At 38.1% G+C, this 9766-nt stretch overlaps 1 long non-coding RNA gene across 1 annotated transcript; it reads left to right on the forward strand.

Annotated features, from left to right (window-relative positions):
- The first annotated feature begins 2762 nt into the window (after positions 1 to 2762).
- LOC138109634 (uncharacterized) lies at positions 2763 to 9544 on the forward strand. The gene is made up of 3 exons (XR_011150646.1): positions 2763 to 2987; positions 3796 to 4022; positions 8207 to 9544. It is a non-coding gene; the product is annotated as an uncharacterized lncRNA (long non-coding RNA).
- Positions 9545 to 9766: the final 222 nt, after the last annotated feature.

Raw genomic sequence — 9766 nt, forward strand, 5'->3', positions numbered from 1 at the left:
AGGACTGAAAGGTCAGCATGGACACAGGGGGGAGACACCAGCCATGTAGGAAACAGAGAAGGGCAGTTTCTTGGAGAGGAGAGGGAATCCCATCCCAATGAGAATGACAGACTCTTGATGACAGAAGCACTTTTCCTGAGGGATTAGTTGATCAATCAGGTAGTTTTACTGCAGCTCTTCTATAGATGGATGAAGCACTAGCCCAAGGTAAATCAATTGCTGACAGAATCTGTGCCCTTCCTTAGATGTTGGCAGACATGGCTGTGCCTTAATAGGGAAAGGAACTTCTTCAGAATTTGAATTAAGCTAGTGGCCACCTGTTTATCTACCTGAGACCTTTTTTCTTTCAAATATAGCCCTTATTCAGTTTTACTCCCAGCTCTCGAACTTTATTAATTACCACTGGTCTTCTAGTTGATCTTGGACACTACATACCTCAGTTTGTACATCTTTAAAATAAACTTAAAATAACTCATCTAAGGATGTCCTATCCACTAATATGTGGGAGCCATGAACTTAGAAGAGGGAAAACATATTTTAATTAGATTGTTACCTTTATAAAAATCAAAACATTCTTGTAATACATTTCCTTTCCATTTGAAATCCATTTTAATAAGTGTTGCATGCAATTCATTAGATGTGAGTTGTCACTTACCTACCCTATTTTATTTTTTACTTTACTTGACTGTAGAACAATTTGAATAGAATCCAGAAAATACCAAACATTCGTCTGATCCGTCTCTGATATTGAACAGCCACATTAGAGGGGTTGTTACAGGGGTAGCCAGCTAGGAGATGTCTATAATGATGATAGGTCCTGACTTTTTGAAAAACAAGGTTAGCTTATCTGATACTAAAATCTCTGGCTCTTACACCCAAAACTGAGGACACTGAATGTCTGAGAAGCGTATGGTCCAAATCAGCTGTCAGTAAATGACCGAATAAATGCATGGAACAACTTAGACATTCTTCCCACTTTGCAAATGCATAGACACCTTCTCTTATTTTCAAGTTTTTCCTTTACACTCATATTCAGATGGAAACCTCTCCAAAAGCCAGGTAATGTGGTGCACAATGGGAAAATAGCACTGAAAGTGATTGACTGCAAAAAATGGAAGATGTATTGTGTAATCATCTGCCGGGAGAAGGAGCAGGCAAGATGACTTGGTTTCCATTTCAAATAAATAGACAGTGGAACAATCAAGAAACTGCCAAAGTAAATGAATTCAGCATGGTTGGAACACCAGCACATCACTGCCTCAGAGAAGGTTTCTGTCACAAGTTACAGCATCAGCAGGGAAAGACACAGATCTTCTGTTTTATTTTTCACTTCCTGAGCCACACTCTGCTCTCTGTTATTCTAACTGACATCTGGAGGAACACCGGTGAGTTCACTCAAATTAGTCAGAGTTTAAATTATTGCAAAACAGATCAGATTCCTGCCCACTGTTCTTGAACCCCTGAAATATGCAAAATGTGTGATGGACTCTTTCTCACAGGGATTTATACACTGATTTAACTGTTCCAAACAACTTCTTTACCACATTATGAGCTTTAGGCGAGAAAGAAAAAAACCTTTTAACTATGAAAAAGTGAAAGAAATAAAAAAGAATTAGTAGCTCTCCATGGAAATTGTAAGAGGTCCCAAAGCCATATCAAAGCACAATATTTAAATTCTTTTAGCTTTCACCCACAGAGCTGAACTTCTCTTCCAACATGTCCAAATCTGCATTTGATCTTGTAATTTGAGATATGCTAATATAGAGGTTATCATACTCCTTTGCTGTGAAACTTGTCCCAGTGCTTCTTGTAAAAGACTGATTTTCACAACATGCACAACATGCTTGACTTGCACCAAATACTGTCTTTACAAACTTCAACAGTGTTGTGCAGGTGTGTGACCAACATATAATGTTATACACAGCTTATGTGAGGAGAGAGCACTCAAACAGTATCACAGGCTAATACATGACATGCTTTTCGTGAAAGCAGGACGCTCCTTCATTAGCTGAAGGTCACAGATCATAATAATGCTTGGCACTTACAATTCTGAAGGTGTTGTACTCCATCTAATTAAAATTGGCAGATACGTAGGCTTTTATGCATAGGGAAAATGAAGTAGAGATTTCCCTAAAGGCAGAGATAGAAGAGGAAATAAGTCATAGGCACAGAATCCTAATTCTAATTCAGTTCCTGGGTACCCAGTGCTTCCTCAGATTCCTGACCACACTTTCGAATAATAAGGGAAAAATCTGAATTTCATTTAAAAAAAAGAAAGATTAGGTGAGGAATAAATACTAAATCTATCATTTATGCTAAACTATGGCACAATATTTTGAATAACAAAGAGTATACTTTTTTTTTCTATTCATACCTTTCAGGAGTATGAATAGAAAAGCAAAGTATAACACCCACTGGTGTTAAAATTCACCTTATTACAAGCCCAAAGTTATAGCTTCTTTTTCTTACTACTACACATCTTTCCCAGAGCAAAACCTTGGAGTATGAGCAGAAGCTTTAAAGAATATTCACCCTTCTGCAGTTGTGAACATCTAACACATTCATTTTATACAGACTTTGCATGTCAATGCATTTACTAAACTGGACACCATTGCATTAATCTTTAGCTTATATTAAGCATTGAAGCAGAAGGAAAACCCAAATCTGACCCATTCCATTTTTATATTTTTGTTTCTTTTTTGAACCAAGTTTTTCTAATAGATGCAAACTTCATAATGAAATATCCAATTCTTCAGAAATCACAGTTGCATGAAGCTCATTTCAGCTGGGAGTACAGCTATCTGTCATTCTTCACACTGGACTACATGATGTGAGAGGTGTCCACATAAGTCAGCTCCCTTGGTGCTCTCCATGCTCATTTGAGGTTGGCTGTTACTGGTGTTCGGAGCAGCAATGCTCATATCCCTGAGTTGCCAACTGAAGGGACGCATCTCTTTTGCTCAGAAAATTCCCTGACATCTGCAAAGGTAAAGAAGCATTTTGAAATTTTTCTGCAAGCACAGACAGCTCTATCTGGCAGAGTTACACCACTGATGTTCAGCAGACCCACTTGGCAGGAGTGGGAGAAATGTCCAAGAATTTTCTGTGTTTGGGATGCAACCTGGCAGTGTTTATCCACGAAAAATGCCGTGGAACTTGGTTTAAGTAACAATGTTAAGGCCTATGTATCTTATTAGTCAATAAACAGAGAGGCTGTGAAGTGCAGAGGACATGCACTTGGCTGGCTGTAGCTTGTAGCTCATAGAATCTGTTATGCAGCAACAGCGTTAACTAGAAATGTTTAAATAATCACATGTATAATCAACAGTATGTCTACTCCACTCTTAAAATTGAACACAACAACAATTCTTCTAAAGAACTTTCTGCATCTCATTGTACACTAACTTAGAGAATGTCTCAACAATAAATATTGTGGATTTTTCAAACCATGCTTTGCACTGTTAAAACATTGTGCAAGCATTGTCTAGCAACATCTGAAAAATATGGAGAGATCAAAGTTCAGTAAAGTGCATTACATATGCCTCTTTACCTTTATTCAGTGGCTACAATTTCAATCCTTCTGGAGATAAGGAACACACAGAGCAGGCTGCCACCCCACAGAGTTATTTTGTTGCTACCAACTTGATTATTTTTTTCAAACTGGAACAATCAAGAAGGTCATTCTTAACAAGAGCAACAACTGTGAACAAGATGAATTGTATCAAATAATTAATTTTTCAAGAAAGCAGAATGTTCACTCACGCTGTCTTATATTTCTCCTTGTTTTTAAAACAGAATAATACACTGGAATAACTTGTCTTAATTGGCTACATGTGCTTTAGAAAATAGCGAAAATGATAGTGTGGAAAGTTCAGAAGCTTTTTTCCTCAACCACTGGCTAGAGAAGATTTCATGTAAGACTGTGGAAGACATTTTCTCGAGTTGAATAAGCAAGGCCAGTTATTTATACTGAAAAATTCCAAAGATTAAGCATCTGCTCTTTAATGTCTCAGCCCTAAAAGGTATGTGATATATGTGTTCAGTTTGTTCCGTTTTACATTTGCCCTTTAAGTGCAGCATCCATTGATAGCATTTAGAAAGCACTTGAGTGCCATGTGTTTTAGCAAAGCTAACAAGAGAGAGGATTTAGATATAAGGACTAGTTTTTAAAATAACCTTGTGAAATTGCTGGTTTCTGTACACGAGCTGGGGAGGGAGGGGAGCAGGGAAGCTTCAGAGGAAGTCTTAAATGAGCCGTAGCCAATGCTGTCATCAATGCCAGTGAGAGTCAGACTGGAAGTTTAGTCAGGGTTTAGCTAGTGTCTGGAATTTGGACATCCCTGAACACAAATCCTTGATGCCAGGGAACTCTGTAGCTGACTGGCACTTGAGCCAGGTACACAGACATGGAGTGGCTATCCTGCTGCAGATGACATGTCCAACCTTTGGAGAAAGTAAGGGCTCAGATGGATGTAGAAATGACAACTATTTGCTTGTTTCATCCTGACATGGGATGGTCAGAATCCCACTTATCCTTCTCTAACAGTGGATTCACACTTTTTTTTTTTTTGTCCATCTTACTGCAAGGAGTTATTCTTGCTGCTGAACAAGGCAGGATGCTGCAAAAGTATTCAGTACTCCAGAGAGATGTTTCAATTACAAGCCACCAGGTTTAATGAGGGGACAGGCCTTTTCCAGCAGTCACCAGGTTGCTGAAACTTTTTCTTTACCTTCTCTGAAGCAGTATGATTTTCTTGGTCTTGCAAGACACATTTTTTTGGCAGAGGTTGCGTGTAACACAAGAGTTTCTGGACATGAGTGCAGTGCCAAATTTGACCCACTGCAGTGATTTGATTGCAGTGTTCATGAAGGCTGAGTATGCCTGAAATGCCTGAAGGTGTAGTTATCTTCTGTGTTATTATCTGAATTGGTCTGCCAAAGTAATGAAATTGAGGTTGGGGTTCAATAAGGCTTGCCATAGCCTTTATCAGCTGCTGAGGAATGGAGTTCCAGAGGGATTGATGGGAATTGGTGGGTCTTGATATTTCTCAGGATCAGGTCTACATCCCTTTCAGGATAACTATTGTGCCATGATTGATACAGCTTTCAAAAATTTAGAATATATTTGCACCCTTTTTTTTTTTTTTTTTAACCTAAACTATGAGAGCCTTGGTCTGAAACACCTCAATGGTATGAGAAGCTGGCAAGAAATGGTAACCTAGGGCACAAACTTGGACTATTAAGCTCTGATTCCAATTAGTTCCCAAGAAATGCCCAGGGATCCATGTTGCTTAATTAATCTGTAGTAAACTGACAGGAATTTTCTCCCAATGGTGTTACTTTCCAAATTGTAGCCTTTAAAAACCTTATTCATGTTATTCTTTAGATTTTTGACCTCCCATTCATCTTCCTTCTGCCATACAATAGACAAACTTCAATCTAGCATGAATGACAAGTGTTCATCTAGCAGGAGTCCTCATCAGCATTGCTCTTAGTTGTTCTGCCTTGAAAATACCATGTTTCAATAGAAATGAGAAAAATGCCTTTATCCTCATTTCTCTGTGAAACACAATTTATTTGGAGGGTAAGCCTAGACCTGTTATGTTAATCATAAATCAATTATATTCATCCCAAACCTGGAAAGCATGAAAATACCTTCTTTCCTTATTCCAAAATCCAGTAGGATATTCACAGTAATTATGGCTTGTTTTGTACAAATCATAGGCTCATATCATAATCATTAGAGCTACAACAGAGTATTTGTCTATCTTGGAATATTTGAAACGTCTGTTTCAATTGCAGTGGAGGTTTGGGAATTTATTTATTTTTAATAGCTAAAGTAAATCCTTTCATGCACCAGGTTTCCCCTTTTTATTCCTCATGTAGCCTTTTGAGTTTAGTCAGATTTTACACGACATGAAGAAAGTGAGAAGGGAACTATGAGGTTAAGCCTGTAAAATACTATCTCTGCCCAGTACCATTGGCCATTGATTTGGCAGATAAGCACCCTGCAATATTGCTCCTTACACCTTTAGTCTGTAAATAGATTATGTCAGTCAAGCTGTCCCCACTGTTTGTTATTACTAGCACTTGAACCGTCCAATGTGTTTATCAGGTTCAGACCTCCTCAGAGTTAAGGAATGTACAAGAACAGTCACAAAAGCTGGAAATAAAGAAATATTCTTAATTCTGCTATAAGCATGAGTGACTGAGATACAGAGAAAGTAAGGATACTTAATTGTCTTCATGATCCTTATTTTTTGTAGTACGGTTTTTTGACAGTGTTTTTTTGTACGTTCATTGGGTAGCTTTGGTGTTTGGGGGTTTTGTAAGGGGTGAGGAGGGATTGGGGGGTGGTATTTACAGTTCTGATCCCACCTGGAAGAGAGAGGTTTCATCTTATAGGAAAACAGGAAGAATGGATTGATCTACAATCTGTAGCTTGCACATACTATTCCCCAACCATGTCTAAAAACTGGCTAGGTTTGTCGTGGGCTTCAACTTCCTTAAAGCAATTTACTCCATTTGAAACTGAGGTACTGAGTTTGGCTCACATTGGGACTAACAGTGCCAGAGAATAAATTCTCTGCATCTTGCCTCACAGTTTAGTTGGCAAGATATCAAATAACTACACTTCTGCTTATGAGAGTGCACATTTCATTGTCAATGTCTAGAACTCAAGCACCAGAAATATCCCATTATTCTGTGTTCATTATTAAATAAGTGTCATGGACTCATTTCTCCGGTTTGTCTCGGACTCTGTGGAATGTAAGCATGATCTTATGGTCAGGCCCTGCTGCCCTTTCCACATTAAGTACTAAACTGTCAGAATGAATGGAAACAGGTGTATGCAGAGAAAGAGAGATGGCTATATCTGAAAGAGTGATTTTGATTGTTGTAGCCATGGTCGAAATTAAATCTGGCTGAGAAGTGCAACCAAAATTGTTCAGGCTCTTTTGTGCACAATCATGACTAATGACCATTGTGCCAGCAAGCATGTCAATAAAAGGGCATTTCTGAAATTCCCTCTTTATGACGATAACTATTTCAGTTGCACATTATTTCTTTTTGAAGCCTCTGGAATATTCTGTCTTTGTTGTGTGAAAGCTTCCTAATGAGTAGGTCAAATGACTCAGATACAGCCTTTATATTTCCTTCAATTCCCTAAGAATAGGTGAATAAAATCAATCCCAGTGAGTTTGCGTGTAATTGCCAGTGCTGGAAAACAGGCACCTGAAGTATCTATCCCACCATTTCTCATGCACTGTGAGAACTGCTCTGCCTGGCTCAGGCTCTCTAGGTGTAAAGTGCTCTTTGAGGTTACATGCTCTTCCTACAGGCTGATGCTATTATGGCATCATGCATAAAAGCAGCCGCTATTTATGTCAAAGTGCAGGTATGATAACTAATTTTACAGGATATAGAACATAATGAAGAACAAAATAACTACAGACAGGTTTAAATTGAGTATTAAACAGTCTTTTGTTTTCATTTTGGTGGGGAAAGGGGGACATCTGGTGGGAGGTCTTTGTAAAGACTTGAACAATTTTCTATTTGCAGTAGGATACAAATCCTTAGGGAAGTTGTATATTCTGAGTAACCTAGAGACTTTGCATAATTTCTAACAAGGAGAGTTGATTAATTAATGTATATCAAACCCACACAACAGGATGTTTTGCAGTGGCGCATACTGTAAAGCCCTCACTTCCCTTTTATCAAGTTCACAAAGAAGTATAGCTAAGCTTGGATGAATGCCCAGTACCCTCTTGTAATGAGATTTTCACAAAAGGTCTGGGAGAAAAGTGGTGGGATGAAGACTCATCGAGAAAAAGCACTTAATACTTTTTGCTCAGGGTTAGAAAATAAATGTTAGAAATCCTCCAGCTTGCCTGAGTACATAAGAAAGCAAGACATTGTGGCATTACTAAGCCTTGAGTAGATATCTTCTAAAGGATTATAACCTGCTTAATCAACCTTTGGGAATGCAACAAAGCAGGAGGCAAAACATACAGTTACACTTGAGCATGACACTTAAAAATAAATTACTGCAGGTTAAAGGAAGACATAAGAATGTGGCACAACCAGGTTAAAATGCCCAGTATGCTTGGGCCCATCATGTAAATAATAAGTAAAGATTGCATTTATTGATAAAGATGAGGACAACGACAAGTCTTTGTTGTTTCAATTTTCTCTGATCCTTTCCTAGCAACAGTCAATCTGGAATATGCAGCTTTGCTCCTTCTGCTGCTGTTTCATAGCTTCTGTCCCATTTTGTGAATGATCCCCTTCAGAAAGCATCCTACAAGGAGGTGGCTCCAGGGTCACAGCAGCCACCGGATGAGAGCTTCAGTTTTGCTGTGGGAGAAGCAATGCTGGAAAATCATTCCCTGCACAGGTATTGCTGCACGGGGCTTTGAGGAGAAGACAGCCAGCATGATGTGATACCTTGGCACAGCTGCTCACTCTGCCAGGCATTCTTACTTTATAGCTGAGCTATATCATCCACTGCAAACTGGGTGAATCTAATTTCCTGGGAATTCTGTGACAGACACATTTCTTTTCACTGAAGTCAGCACAAGAGATCTGTTGCAAGCTGAGAATTGAAATGAGTCTTTTTCCCCTACTCCACTGCCATATTTCATTTCTTTGTCTAAATCATTTCATATTCTGTGTCCCATGACAGCACTGTTACAAATTCAGATGTTTTTTTAATATTTCTCTGTTCTCACTAAAACATTGTCTCTGAGTGCATTCCAGATTTATCTGCAGCCTTTAACGTGCAGTAAGGGACTATCAATGCATCTAATTTATGCTTGCATTTGAATTTAAGTTATCATTAGCATAAGGTATTAAATCAGATTATGATTAACTTGTTTTTGCAAAGCTAAAGCAGAACTTTCTAAGATCAAATGTATCTTACTACTCTCCAAAAAGTTATTTCCATATAAAGTATGTTTATTAAATGTGCTGAACTGCTATATAGTTCCTTTAAATTTATGAAAAGACTCAGAAACTGCTTGGCAAGAACACTTGAAATGACAATATATATCATAAATGCCTTTCATACAATATAAAGAACAGCATACATAAAGAACAACTAAAAAAGTTTAGCATGTTCACTTATGCTCTGAGTATAATATAAGCCAAGCTAACCTCATTTTATATGAGGCCCTTTTTTACTCAAATATATCAATAAGCTTTATTTTATCTGTTGTATTTTCATTATTTTTGGCCAAATCTGAAGTGCGAGCATTCAGGCTTCTAAGCCGCCTGATAGGGAGGAATTTAAAAATGGAACAAGGTTCAAAACTGATGGATACATAACGTATTTTAAAAGATGGGCTTCTGAGCTAGCACAAAGAAGCAATGCTAATGTTTTGATCCTATCTGGAATGCACATTGTAATTGTCTGGACTTTTACTGCAAGAAAAGTGTCACTTCTCTCTTTCAAAAGTGAGTGATGTCATAGTTTGTTAATTTTGGCAAACACTCAGAGCAGTTTAGTTTTTAAACATGCTACAACCTGGTAAGATATGCCATTAGGAAAATTATTAGAGCTAAGTGCCCTTTTACTGTCAAACAACGAAGAATAAAATTTGTTGCATTAAATCTTCAGTTCCTGTTGGTTCCTGTTGGGTTTTGTATCAGTGATGCAAAGTCATTTTCAGACACTGTCTCACAGCTGATGGTGGACAACAAAGCAGCTCTGTGAAACACCACTACTCAACAGTTACTGCACTGATGACTCTTCATCAGTGTTGTGCGA

This window comes from Aphelocoma coerulescens, chromosome 4 (assembly GCF_041296385.1).
Source record: "Aphelocoma coerulescens isolate FSJ_1873_10779 chromosome 4, UR_Acoe_1.0, whole genome shotgun sequence".
In the NCBI taxonomy this organism is placed as follows: domain Eukaryota; kingdom Metazoa; phylum Chordata; class Aves; order Passeriformes; family Corvidae; genus Aphelocoma; species Aphelocoma coerulescens.